The sequence below is a fragment of the Phyllostomus discolor genome, chromosome 1 (assembly GCF_004126475.2).
Source record: "Phyllostomus discolor isolate MPI-MPIP mPhyDis1 chromosome 1, mPhyDis1.pri.v3, whole genome shotgun sequence".
Classification (NCBI taxonomy): domain Eukaryota; kingdom Metazoa; phylum Chordata; class Mammalia; order Chiroptera; family Phyllostomidae; genus Phyllostomus; species Phyllostomus discolor.
The window spans coordinates 79,595,436-79,610,794 of NC_040903.2; positions in this window are offsets into that span (position 1 = coordinate 79,595,436).

Genomic DNA, 15,359 nt, shown 5'->3' on the forward strand with positions numbered 1-15,359 from the left:
CTGGTACCCCTATAATTTGGATGTTGGAACGTTTAAAGATGTCCTGGAGGTTCCTAAGCTTCTCCTCATTTTTTTGAATTCTTATTTCTCTATTCTTTTCTGATTGGTTGTTTTTTTCTTCCTTCTGGTCCACTCTATTGTTTTGAGTCCCAGTTTCCTTCCCATCACTATTCGTTCTCTGTGCATCTTCCTTCATCTCTTTTATGGTAACCTGCATTTTTTCATGTAATTTGCACCCAAAATCAACCAGTTCTGTAAGCTTCCTGATCACCAGTGTTTTGAACTGTGCATTTGATAGGTTGGCTATTTCTTGGTCGTTCAAAAGGATGAGCCCTGGGGCATTGATCTGTTCTTCTGGTTGAGACATGTCTCTCGCTCTCTCTCTCTGTTTTTTTTTTTTTGGTCTGGTAGCGCCTGTTATGGTGAGAGGCGGAGGCTTAGGTGTTCACCGGGGCTGGGCTCCCAGTCGCTAGATTGTATGTGGGGGTGGGGCGGGAGGGAACAATGGCGGTAGCTCCACTCTCCTGGGACCTCAGTCCCTCCCCTGGGATCCTGGGCTGCGCGCTCTGTCCCGGTCCACAGTCGCCGCTTCACTGGGTCTGCCAGCTGCCGCTCACGTACTCAGGGTCCACCTGCTGCGATATTGTGTGCCCCAGATGCCTTATGCGCTCCCGGTTGCCTTATGAGCCCAGTTCCCTCTGTTCTCTGTGTGCTGTGACCCGTGCCTGGCTGCTCCTCTCCGCCCCTCCTACCGGTCAGGATAAACGGGTCTACTTCAACTTCTTGGCTGTCCGACTTCCATTCAGATAAATTCTCTGTCAGTTTTGGGTATTATTCTGCCTCTAAATTGTTGTTCTAATCTTGGTTGTGCGTGGAGGTACGGTGCGTCCACCTATGCCTCCATATTGCTGGAAGTCTCCGGTATTTGAGACATCTTTATATTAAAAAGTATTCATCTGTAAATCTGATTTAACTGGACATTCTGTATTTGATTTGGCAACACAGCTGGCTTTGGTCTCCAGGCCATAGTTTGCAGAACCCTATTCCATAATCATTTAGTGTTAGTGAATTATTTCTCCAGTTGTACCTGGTAGAGGGGTACGGGTGTTTAAATTGACACATGCTATGTCTATCCAGTTTTAAGTAGTAATATAATTATCCACTATAATGGGTTTCTCAGGTGTGGAAAAATTAATCAGATATTCACAAACCAGTGTTTCCAGAAAAAGAGTCATAACGTTGGATCTTAGGTTTGCTGCAAAGATTTATGAAGCCAGAGTGAAAATGACCTTAAGAATTTGACTATATGATAAAGCATTTTTCAAGGAGAAAGGAGCAATGCTGTATCAAGCTTTCCTTGTATTAGGTAGGATAGCGACCACTTACTGAAATATTAATTACAAAATGTTTGTGTGAATGTTTCTTTCATTCCTTAATACTATACATTCAATGAGAGCTTATTGAGTGCATATACACAGCATATTCTAAGAGCTGGCTATAAAGAAATAAACAAAATAAATAGAAGATTTGTCCTCAAAGTTTATATTATAAAACAAACAAAAAATCAAATAAAATATTTGCATTGTTAGCTGAAAGGGGCAATTGAGAAAAATGAAGCAAAGGAGAATAGGCGTTGCAGGGCAGGGGAGGGATTATGCCTTCAATACATGGGAGTCCCTGGGAAGGTCACAGAAGGTTACCTGAAGGAAGTGAGGCAATGAGCCAAGTATCTAATGGGGTGAAGAGCTTCCCAGGCAGTTGATGGGCTAGTGCCAAGGTCCTGATGTTTGAGGAACAATAAAAAGACCAGAGTGACTCAAGTAGAGTGAACAGTGGGGACAATAGTAGCATATGAGTTAGAGGGGTGACAGGTTAGAGATAGTAGAGGATATGATGTGAAGATTATATAGGACCTTGTAGAATTCTCTCTTAGTTTGATGAAATGAAGTGAAATTTTAGGGATCTGAACACAGAGAGGACATGCTTAATCACTGTGCATGCTGTATCTCATAGGCTACAAGGAGCAGGGCAGAGGCAGAAGAGTAATTGAGGCGAGGGATGATGGTGCCTTGGATGAACACAATTGAGTGGAGATAGTATGAAGTCAGATTCTGGGTGATGTGGAAAGTAAAACTGACAGGATTCTCTGATGAATTTGATGTCAGGTGTGAAAGAAGGAGAGGAGTCAAGGATAACTCCCAGATTTTGGCCTGAGCCACTGGGAGGATGAGGCTACTATTTACTGAAAAAGAGAACTGTGGGAGGAAGTTTGGGAAGGAATATCAGAAATTTGGTTTAGACAAGATAAATATGGAATGTGTTAGGCTTCTAAATGGAGATGTCAAATAAGCAGTTGGATATATGGGTCTGAAGTTCAGAGGAGCTGTCTGGGCTTGAGATATAAATTTGGGAATTTGGTGTATAGATGGTATTTAAAGCCAAGTCACTGGATGAGGTCATCAAGGGAGTGAGTGTAGCTAGAGGAAAGATGATGTTCTAAGAACTGTATTTTATAGGAGTTAGCAGAAATGGCTTGATAGCCTCTGTATTAATCATAGCCACAAATATAAATAATGTTAGGGATATTGAAAATATATGAAAACCTTAACTGCTTTATGGTAGTAAAGATCTTTTGTTTAGACTAGAGAAATATAAATATTTAAAACTGTTTAGAGTTTTCTATCAGGACATCAAAACAATAGCTACTTGACCAAAAACATTGTTTGATTATAAAGCCTTGGAGATATATATTTTTTGGTTTAGAAAGTGCTGGTAGGTGAAAAAAGTTTAAAAGAAACAAGCATTTTTTGATTAGTTGGTACTTCTCTGTTTAATGTTTTGCAAAAACACATTTTCTTGCTAAATTAAAAAAATGAAAAAATTTGTACTTATGAATATCTAACTGAAGATGTGTATGTGTGTCTATTTATTTATCAGTTGGTCAATGGATAGATTCTCTCAAGTGTCTTGGTAAGGTTTCCTGAGGGCAATTCTTCGTGGGCCTAGAGCCCTCCAAGCAAACCAAACCAAATGAACAAAAACCAACCAACCAAATGAACAACAAAAACAAAAACAGGGACAAAAACCCACTTTGCAATGAGAATGAGAGCCTCCCTGCTCCCCCTGCTTCTGATGATTAAACTATTTTCTAAAGTTAAAGCCTATGGGGCTTTGATATAAAATCAGCTGAGGAGTTCCTCATCAAACAGGAGCTTGAATCTAGACCCCAATAGTATCTTCAAATGTGAAAGTGCCACTGACATTTTAACTTGTGATTTAAAGGGCATGATGGGTAATTTTGAACCCGAAACTCCCAGGCTCTGAATGTCTGGCCTTGTGTTATAAGTGAGCAGCCTGATTCCTAAACGCCTGGTTATTCTCAATGTGATGAAATGGCCTTATTCTGGTTTTCATGGCCACTCCAATAATAATTTATATAAGTTGTCTTGCTCCAAGAAGGAGGCAAGAGTGGTCTCTCTGGGAGAGCCTCAGCCACATGACAAACTCTGCCCAAGTTACTGCCACTGTTTTCTGTGTGATCAGCTGATAAAAATACTGTCCATCTTCAGGAGAGGCAAGGAATGACTTGGCTTTCCTGAGGCACCACTGCCATTAGGACTTCCTCTTCTATCTTGATGTCCTGACAACAGCTGTGAACTCTGCCTGGAGAGGGAGTACATGTAGTTGTCAGATCTTCTCTTTTGCTAGGCCAGAGGGTTTTCTCTTTCTTTCCCATGGAAATTCAGAAGAATGAAAGATACTTTACTCACACTCTGTAGTTCTGTATAAGGCTCCACTCTTTATCAAGTTTCCTTATAAAACCCATTCATATCCAGAAGAAGTAGTACTTGCTGTACTTTCCCTCCTTTTACTTGAAAATTAGTCCCTCAATAGACTGGTATATAAATCCTTCCTCATTAATTAGTGGTTATGAGGCTGATCTTGTGATCTGTTACTTCATTCATTTATTTCTTTTATTAAGTTAATTTCTGCATAAAAATCACCCCAAAAGCTAGTGGCTTAAAACAACAAACATTTTTTAACTCAGTTTCTAGGAGTCAGGGGTTTAGAAGCTGCTTAGCTGGGCGGTCTGGATCACAGTCTCTCAGGAGGTTATAGTAAGATGTTGGCCAGGGCTAAGCTCTCTGAAGGCCTGCCTGGGCTGGACTAGTTAGAGAGGGTGAGATCAAGTGCATGAGTTTAGGGACCGATTTCTGATAGGACCATTTAACAGTTCAACAATGATAGCAGGAAGGAAGACAAAGCTGTTTGTTGATGCAGGCATGTGGATAAATTTGTTGGTGGGATATGTGGAAATTGTTTTCTTAGTGCTTCCACTTTTTGTGGTAGAATAGGAGGCAAGACTGTCAGCTGAGAATAATGGTGGGAGAAGAGGTATTGAGAACTTGAGGAGAGAGGATAAAATGGCGGCCTACATGATTAAAAGAGTGTAGGGATTAGAAACATATAGTAAGAATGCTTGGACCACTTGAAGCTTGCAGTCAAGTATTTAAAGCAAGGCCACTCATCCTGTTTTGTATTTTTCTCCACCATGTTCAGCAATACAGAAGATGGCTTGGAATAGGATGGAACCTGCATTCAAATGGGATAATAGTTTTGCAAGCAAGAGCAACAAAAACTCTAGAGAGGTAAAGGACTTAATAATCATTGGTGATGGAATTTAAGTTGAGTAAAAAGAGAAATGAGGACATTGAGGGAGTGAGAAACAGTGAAAAAATAGTAGAATCAATGTTTTAGCCATATCAATGTATGGAAGAATTGTAGGCTGCAGAATAGAGAGAATGAGATTAAATGATAGGAGGTGATAGCAGAGAGTAGGAAGCCTGGAACTGACCCTAAGAAGAAGACAGAGTTATTAATAGTGACAAGGTGTAATGTATTGACCATGGGAGTGAGTAGATAGATTGTTGGGTAGAGGAAATGAAGGGGATCCTTGGTGTTTTGGTAACAAGGAGTCATGGATAATATAATCTGATGACAGAGATTCAAAGTTTTTAGGAGTCGCATGGATGGACCCGGAGCATATTGTGCTAAGTGAAATAAGCCATTCAGAGAAACAGAAATACCATATGATCTCACTCATATGTGAAATGTAATGAGCAAAATAAACTAATGAACAAAACAGAAACAGAGTCATAGACACATGGAACAGACTGACAACTGTCAGAGGGGAGTGGGGAGGGAAGGACTGGTTGAATGAAGGTGAAAGGATTAACCAAAGAACATAAATGCAAAACCCGCAGATGCAGACAACAGAGTGGTGATGCCTGGGGGTGGGGTGGGGGGTTGCGGTCAGGGGCTGGATAGAAGTGGGCAAAGGGGAAAAATGGGGGCATCTGTAATAGTGCCAACAATAAAAATAAAGTTAAAAAATTTAGGAATGAGGGAGGATTAGAAACTTGTCTGAATGCTGCAATAAGGAGCAAGGAGGAGATGTGCTCCACTTCTAGGCTTGGTGCTGTAGAACCATGGGAGACAAAACAAACTGCACTAAGGAGACTGTGGAGGTAGCAGTTGCAGCAATGGAGAGCTGAATTTCCCTTGAAGAAGGAAGGGGGAAGCACTCAGATAATAGTTGGAGAATGGACATAGGAGATTTTGCTGATGTCTGACTGTTGAAGATAGAGTGATTCTATCTTCACTCTGGAGGGATTGCAGAACCTGGGGCGGGAAGGGAACAGCACACAAAACAGGTTTATAGAGCCTAACATGGATTTAGTCCTGGGAATTGGAAGGGAGGCTGGGGGTCTATGGGTGGCCTGACGTGGAGTGGGATAAAGGACAAATGAGGTCAGTCTCAATGGGTCTAAGGCAGATGGAGATGCTGAGGCTAAGAGTGCTGGAGGGGAGAAAGAAGGGCTCTGGCAGGGGGGTGGGCTGTCTCAGGTTCCCACTGCCAGAAACCTGTCTAACTGAATTTTAGTCCAGGTCTCCCCAGCTCCAAAGTAAATGTCCTTTCCTCTCCACCATTTCCATTCAAAGTGCCAACTGGAGTCCAGCCTGAGAACTTGATAGGATTGTGGACCCTCAGGCCTTGCTCCAGATCTATTACATTTGAACCTACATTTTAACATAATTTCAAGGTGATTCATGTGATTGTTAGAGTTTGGGCCACCATGTAATGAAAAAAGAATAGTTTTTTTTTTGTAATGCGGGCTTTTGTAAACTTCCAAGACTCCACAGAATATTTCAAAATAAAAGTGTATAATAATTAGAGGCAGATGAGTAAGAGATAAAAGATGCTTGTCATATTAATATTCTGGCAGATCACTAGTCCAGTAAATTATTATTTTCCAAAGTTTTAGGACTATGTGTGAAGAAACCCCTGATGAATTTGAGATTAAATCCTGCCTAGCTGGATTCTGGTATTGCCACCAGTGTGATTTATAAGTAAACTAGAACTGTTAGGAACAGGAATGGGGAAGTAAAATGAGTGTTTATTTTCTTTAACTCATTAACCTAAGCTCTGGTGCTTGCACCAAAGAAAGGAATTACTTGTATTTATTCTTATGGCTAAGCTGCTAGCAATAAATTAGTAAAGAAAAAAATAACCACGTGGGATAATTGACTGAAAAACAAATGTCAGTAAAAGTAAACAGAATGGATTCCACTAAATCTACTTGCAAAAATGTCAAAGGAGTTGAGTTGTTTTCCCTCACAATATTTGTGCTGGTATAAAGTTTAATTAAATTTCTCCATAGAGACTGGGTATTCCACTGGATGTCACTTTGAGATTTTTCTTAATGAAGGGCTGCGATCTGATTAAGAGATGCAACATTTGTCCTCAGTAGTAGAGCTATGACAGCTGACACCTCTCTTCCCCAGCTCTCCCAAGCTAACTAAGCAGCGAGAGAGATGAAAGCCTTACCACTGAACCAGTACTTCAGAAGCAGTACTCTGCCTGGTCACTAACCGGCAATGTGACCTTGAGCAAATCTCTTAAGATCTCCAGCATAATAAATATTAGAGATACTGATTTGCCCAAGACATGGTCAACAGTCAGTTCTAGAAGCCGTCCTGCTCTAAAAGCCTCTGGTTCTGTTGGATCACGTTATGTTACATAAATATACAGCCAGTGAATTTTAGTAAAAGTAAGAGGAATTTGGGGGATTTTGAAAACTAATAAACTATTCACTGAGCTAGAGTCAGCTAGCTAATGTAACTCTCTCAGGCACATTATTCTAGAATGAGAAATTGAAAAGAGTAATACCTTTGTCTATACTTTAAGTCTTAGGCCTTTTTTACTTTTAATATTTGATTTATTAGACTTATAATGCCAAGTAGTGCTGACGGACCATTATTTTTAGTGACATTTTCAAGCTATTTGAAAATGACAAAAAGATAACTGTCTTTTGCATGTATCATTATTTTATTCTTTTTCTGAGAAATCTAAGATGTTGGGGAAAATGTTAGATACAATCATTATTTTTTAAAGGGATTATTTTTTAGAGAGAGGGAAAGAGAGGCAGAAAGAAGAATGTGTGAGAGAAACATGGATTGGTTGCCTCTCATACACCCACAAATGGGGTCCTGGCGGGCAACCCAGGCATGTGCCCTGACTAGGAACCAAACCAATGACCTTTGGCTTGCAGCCCTGCACTCAATCCATTGTGCCACACCAGGCAGTGCTAATCACTATTTTTTTTTTAAAAAAACAAGAACATCTAGGTTGTTCTTGTGCATCTAGGTTAACACACCTTGAAATGCCAGAGTAATCCTATTTTCAGAACGCTTCCAGGCATAATCATCTCAAGGGAGCATGCAATTTTGTTAACTATCCTGCAGTCTAATCATAGGAATCCCTCCCTCCATCCTGCTTTCTTGCACCTTCCTGTAATCTTCCGGTTCCCTCCTTAATTCCAAATGTATAAAGAGAAACTGCAAAACTGTCTTTCTCTGGAGCATTTGATATCTTGCTTCCAGGCATGTCATCTGTTTGCCTCAAATAGACTCAAGTAAATGCTTATAAAAATTCTCCACAGGTTTGGAAGTTCTTACATCAACATTTTCAACATTAGTAATGCCTCAAAAACAAATTTAGGGTTTTTTCCCTGGCAATATACCTTTTATGGGGGAGAAAATCAAATTAGACTTATGCATGAAAAAGGAAATGCAACCTACTTTTTGTCAATAAAATAATAAAAAATTCCTTTAATAATCAAAATGGTCTTTTTAAGGCAAGTGTGAAATTGCCTTTTGTTTAGTGGGGAAATAAATTGAAACCAGAAAGAATCTGTGTTTAATAAGAGCTTTTAATGTATGTCCATTCAGCCCTGGCTGGTGTGGCTTGGTGGGTTGAGCACCAGCCTGCAAACCAAAGGGTTGCTGGTTTGATTCCCAGTCAGGGCACATGCCTGGCTAGGTCCCGAGTAGGTGGCATGTGAGAGGCAACCACACAGTGGTATTTCTCTCCCACTCTTCTCCCTCCTTTCCCATTTTAAAATAAATAAATAAAATCTTTAAAGTCATATTTTAAAAAAAGGTATGTCCATTCGGCTGACATGTTACATGAACTAAATAGCTGGATTTGTGATGATCAAAAGCAAAGAAAACATGAACAAAAGTATAAAGAAAATAGGTCTAAACATTAAACAGTTTAACTTTAAGCCTTGCCAATGGGTGTTTGAAAACTGCAAGCTGCATAATATTTGTGTTGTAAACAATTGTGATGTTTACACCTTTGCTCATTTGTTTATTAAATATATGACAACAGTGGAGCTCAATTAAAAATAGGTTAACCATCGATACAGAGAGATCTGATCAGACCACTGGGGAGAAGTAGGAGGAGTTTGCCAAGGCAATGGTAAACAGTCTAGGATGGGATTGGTTGAGAAGCTGAATGCCTCCTGAGTGCATGGAATTATGGGTGAGAAGATTTGAAATAAAAGAGGTGTTCTCAGGCTGTTGAATGGGTGTGGGCTCTCTCTGGCTCTCCTGAATTCTTCCTCAGGATTCCTGGATGATTGTGGTGCAGCTGCCTGCCTTTCCCAAGGTAGGTGTTTTGGATGGGAAGGGACTCCAAGTACAGCTTAGGATCAACCTGGACTGGCAGAGGGTGGCAGGGTTATTCTTCTTTGGGTATTTTAGAGAGGATGACCTTTGAGCAGAAACCTACCATTCTTCCAAAATTGTGTAGCTTTTGTATCTTATGTTGTTTTAGTTTGTAAACTAACCCTATAGAAATAAGATAAAAACTAACAGGGGGAAAAGATAGGAGAACTCAGGTGTTAAAGAGTTTAGCCTTAATTGATAGGCTTAAGTGACTAATGCATGTGGAAAGCTATTATTCCAAAATTGTGAAGCTTTTGAATAAAGGCTTCTTTCCTTTACCAGCAAACCTTTGTCTCTGGAATTTTGCTTAGAGGGTGGTGGTAGGCAGCAAGACCCCAGTTGCTTTTTGGTAAGAGTATGTGTAATTAATTATGGTAGATCTGGCTTTGTTAAACCTACCTAGGTTTTTCTTAAGTGGCACACCATTTTGGCTTCTACTTGTGTTTGAAAAAGGGGCTGTATAATAAATCAAACAGAAAGTAACCCCACAGGCTGATCTGATCATAAATTCTTAACTGGCAGAAGAGTTCACCGGTGGACAGTCATGCCTCAGGCAGATACCTTCTTTAGTAAGAGGTTTATCTTTGCCTTAAGCAAGCTCTGTCCATTGTTTTTGTGCATATTGGTTAACACACCTTTGAAATGCCTCTTTTTCAGACTCTTAGGAAGTGCAGCCACCCTCAAGAGAGCACAAAATCTTGTTAAATATCCTGTGATCCAATCCCTCTGCCTTGCCTTGCTTTCTTCCACCTTCATGTAATCTTCCTCACAATCCTCCCGTAATTCCAAATGTATAAATGAAACTGCAGAACAGTCCTTCTCTGCAGCATTTGAGATCTCACTTCTTGGCATTGTCATCAATTTAGCTTAAATAAACTCTTTAAAGAATTCCCTACAGGTTTGAACATTTCTTACATCAACATACTGCTACGAGATCTAGTAGGCCGTTGATTTTAGGGAGGTGATAGTTAATCATGTAATAAGTGAAACATAGTCCATCTATTCAAGTATGGTGCATGTGGGTGGGTGAGATGGTCAACTACTGTGGCCTTATAGCCAAAGCCAATTAATTTCCCCACTTTTGCTGTCTTATGTATTTGTTTATTGTCAAAATCAAGTTTTCCTGAAATGCAGCTTTTACTTCTGGATAGATCCTACGCTTAGGAGGGAGAATATCTAAGGGTACCCTGGCTGGTGTGGCTCAGTGGACTGAGTGCTGGCCTGAGAACCAAACAGTCGCCAGTTTGATTCCCAGTCAGGGCACATGCCTGGGTTGCAGGCTGTGTCCCCAGTATGGGGTGCATGAGAGGCAACCACACATTGATGTTTCTCTCCCTCTTTCTCCCTCCCTTCCCTTCTCCAAAAATACATAAATTAAAAAAACCTTTAAAAATATCTAAGGGTGTTTCAACATCTGACTTTAATTGATTGTGGTGAAGATGTAGGCATGCCAGGAAGCTTGCTAAGTTCATCTAGTGTTACTTTATTAACTGGATGCTTTGCTATGACTCTTACAAGAAGAACTTTTAGATATTTTCTGATCTTTTGTCTCTTTTTATTTTAGTTATAATTTACAAATATATGAACATATTTTGACTTGAAGTGAAAACTCAGCCAAGAAGTTGACCAAATAAATGATGCCATTGAAGAAGGGTAGAAACCTTTGTGAGAGACATTTTAATAAGAGGAGGGAACCACCTTTTTTAAAAAAAATAGTCACTGATTTATAGAACAAAATTTTAAGAATTCTCATATAAAAACACTAATTAATTTATTTTTATTTTAAAGAGGAAAACTTTCCACATAGTCACCTTTAGGACTCAGACTCGCGAAGAGGGAGGATTGTGGGAGTTAGGCAGTGGGAAGGGGAGGGAGAAAATCTGGAGGGTCAGAGCTGACATTGCCCATTACCCTTGGTCTTTGCTCACTCAGAATCATTCTTCCTTGCTAATTAATGTGGATTCTTATTTTGAGTTTAAAGTATTCCTTTGAAGATAAAAAATTTCTTTAAGAGATTCTGGTAGTTTCTCCTATTCATAACAAAATAGCTAAAGTTTAAAATTTTTATTCTGAATCAAGTGACTATCTTTTTCCATTCTTATCATTTATTTATCCCTTTAGCACACATTTGTTGGGCTGCTCACAGACAGGGAAGTGAGGATATATGATGAAGTAGGCAGTCACTTGCCTTTACACAGTGTAAAGCAGTGGATGAGGCAGGATAGTCTAGAAATTTCTTGATCTATGTAAACAAAGTTTGTTTAAGCCAGTGTTTCTTATCTTGTATCAAATCACTATACAGACAGCAATAATGTTTCAGTGTACATGGGCATAATCTTCAGGAAATTATGATGATAATAAATACAGAGTAGTATGGGAAAAAATCAAGATTTAATTTGCACAAAATTCAATATTTAATTTCATTAAGATCAATAAAGTCATTTGAAAAAATTGTGGTAAGATTTTTGAATTATGACACTAAGAAATTATTTGCATAAGTAGCAGATACTATTTTAAAATGTATTTTTTCATTTAAAAATGTGTATCAGTTGAAATTATTATCTAATAATATAAAAACTTTAAATTTAGTTTGGTGACAGATGTAATGTTAAGATATCTTGTGATAGTGTAAACAGACACAGACTCTAACTATTCTTTTTAATATCAGGTATTTAAAATAATAAAGTGGCAATTGGTAAAAATGCATAGGTAGTGAGAGTAGTCACTCTACAACTCACTTGTACACTACTCTAAGGGCATGTAAGTAATACAAAAGAGAAGTATCTAACAGAGTTAGGGATTGGGCGCTACTACCTGGAGGTGGGCTTGCCAGCTTCCCTCTTAGTTTACCAGCCAGCCCTTTGTAGCTGTACCTTGGGTCTTACGCTGTATTTCGTGAAACATGGACTCCATGGATGCATAGGCCTGGAATGTGACCTCTTTTGGAAGCTCCGTGGGTCCCATGTCCATGATGGGCAGCAGTATGGCACTGGCTGTTGAAGTAGACGCTGATGTAATGGAGCATACTTGGTTGTGGATAGCATTTTGTGATAGGTCAATGAATAACTGGATGTCACTTTTGGTTTTTGCTGCCTATGGGGGCCATGGAGCACACCATCTCCTCTACTGAAGCAGCCTTTGCCAGCTTTTCTAGAGTGGAGATGAGGCAAAATGTAATGGAATTCCATCTTTTAGCTGAGCAGCTAGAAAGAAACAACCTGACACTGTAAACTGCAATTGAATGATGACTTCTGGGGACATTATACAATGATTTAGCCTTGGATATTGAGCTCTGTAGTTTTTCAAAACTGGTGAACTAGTACATGAAGTTGAAATCTGGTGTTGCTTTCTCACCGATGCAACCACTTAGCTAGTTAGGTGAGAAATATCCCTCTGCCACTTAGAGGAATGAGGGCCACCACTTGGGAATCGCATTCAGATATTTGCTCTTACATTAGTTGGATGGTAGGTGTCAACTGGGAAGACTAAAAGGAAGTAACATTTCCAGAATGCTCGCTATATACAGAGCTCAGTCCAAATGCCTTACATGAATTAAGTAACTTAATCCTCACAGAACACTGGGAGTGAGTCCAATTATTCCCCACTGTGCAAATGGGGAATCTTAAGCAGAAAAAGGCTTAATAGATCTTTTGAGGCCATGTAAGTAGTAGGTGACAAGGCCAGGACTGAGACCAGGAAGCCTGGCCTCAGAATGTGTTTTTAACAGCAATGTCACCCTGGACGCTGAATATAAATAGCAAATTACAGAGTGCTCAGACAGGTGAATCCCAAGTCATGGTGCCATGTTAGCAGAGAGGGAGCAGTGGCTGTCATTTTGTAAAAGGGCACAATATAGGGGGGCAAGCCCCAGTAGGGACTTCTTGATAGTGCTAATCGTACCAGAAATGCCACTGATCAGCTTCATACAGAGAAAGTTGGTTGATGGTTCTAACATTTAAAGAAAGAGCCCTTTTGGTGCTCTCTGATGACCTGAAAAGAACTGAAGTACAGAGAAGAGGTCAAAGAAGCTCAAGCAGTGCAAGGCGACAAGGAAGATGGAGTGCCCCAGATCACTTTTGGTCAATTTTGCTAAGATTTCATCAATTCTTAGGAGATAGTTGGAAATTTATGTTGGGGCCTTACTGTAACTGAATTGTCATTTTGCCATGAACATATAATTATGCTCAAGTCATCTATTAATTAGATAGAACTCATTCAGTACTATAGTTTTAGTGATTATTCAGTAATTCCCTTTTCATGAAACCTGAATTAAAGGGTTCTTTGACCGTTGTGCCTTGAGCTTCCAATTGGGACTATGCGGACCGTCCGTTTCCTGATTTCATGCTCATGATTCTGATGGTAATTATGGTCAGTCTGCCAAGCTTGCCCCTTTTCACAATCATGGCTGGGCTTGCTGTCATAAGTCTGTGTCTGCACAGAAATTCGCAATAATTGGCTTCCCTTGGATAAATGCAGTAAGTGGCCCTCCACTGTGCCTAGCTCCTGCACATTGTGTCTTAACTCTGTTTGGGTAGAAATATAAATTTGGTTGCTCTTGAACTGATATCTGAAGCATGAGTAGGGCCGATTAGAACAAGATGCAACAGCAAGAGCTGTTGAGCTGTCCAAATACTTTGGCAGAAAAGATTAAAAAAAGAAAGCTTATCTGCAAAACTGATTATGTGGATAGTCTTCAGGATGATTTTGAGGCTTTGGAGTGAACAGGCCGTCACGAGCTTGGCTGTGGTTATAAGATGCTCACTCGTTTCTTTTACATTCCTGGCTGAGGTTCAATATTCAGAGAGGTGGCAGCTTAATGCTCCATGCAGCTGTCAGCATCTTTGTGGGCATCAGAGAGGGCATGGGGCCTGCACATGCCAGTGAGGCAGGCGTGGGCCCTCCTTTCCAAACTAGAGCTCTGGGCAAAGTGTTGGCAAGGTCTGTCCTGGGTGTGCACTGAGGGAGGCCTTGACTTCCACCTAGTGGTGACTGTGCAAGGGTCAGCCACTCTTGGCTGGTGAGGGGCATTCCAGATTAAAAAGCTTTTCCAACTGTTGGGCTCAGAATCTTCCTATTTGCTTACTTTAGTGTGAGGCCAATTCTGATTGCTACTGAAAAATGTATAACCTTATTGGATACAACGTCAGAGAGAAATGTTTAGTTTCACAGCAAGTATCATTTTGTATAAAATGTGTGATTATATATACTCATAACAAAAAGTGTATGGTTAAATGTTCTCAACAAAAGGAAAATAATGCTTGACTTTTAAGAGTAAAAGTTATTTAAATTAATCTTAAGAGTTAAAACTTCATGTTTTTCACTATGAAAAAACAAATATATGGCTAAATGCATCTCCTCTCTTAAAAGTATTGTTTTTTAAGCATTATAGTGTAATAATGCAATGCTCTAGATTAATTTATTCCGTTTTTAAACTGCTGCATTCATGTACTTATGTCACTTCACTTGGAAAACTAAGAATATTAGAATATTTATTAATGGGAACTCTTCTGTGTCTTTGATTATGTTTTATTCTCTATTTATATGTAAAGTATATGCTTAGAAAATAATTAATGATAGTTAAGAGTATTTTTACTTCTGAGAAATTGTTTCAACACTTTTTAAACTTAAGAAAATCTTTTATTTTTTATTTTGCTGATTACTTAATAACTAATGTCCTTAATGTTTGGCTTCTATTATATAATTTCAATTCTCTGATTTTGAATCTAATGAGCTAGTATAACATTCAAATATACTAAAGTTATTAATATTTGATTAATTTTATATTATTAAATTCTATTTAGCTATTGTTCATATAAATAAAAATTTTTTAAAGATTTTATTTATTTATTTTTAGAGAGGTGAAAGGAGGAAGAAAGAGAGAGAGAAACATCAATGTGTGGTTGCCTCTCATGTGGCCCCCACTGGGGACCTGGCTGACAACCCAGGCATGTGCCCTGACTGGGAATTGAACCTGTGATGCTTTGGTTCGCAGCCTGTGCTCAATCCACTGAGCTACGCCAGCCAGGGCAATAAAATGTTTTTCTATAAAAATAAAAGTATAGTATGCTTCTAGCTTTAAATGTTATGAAAAAGAATATAGAATTGTAAAAATAAAAGTCAAATTCTTGGTGCACATGTATTGATATGATTGTTAAAGCATGGAGTATGGCTTTTTAAAAGGGGTGTTCTAAAGACAGGGAGGCAAGATTGAGCATCAGTTTTGTGTCAGGCACACTGGCCTTCAGCAGAGAATATGGCATCTCCCCTTAGCTTTCTCATCTGAAAAA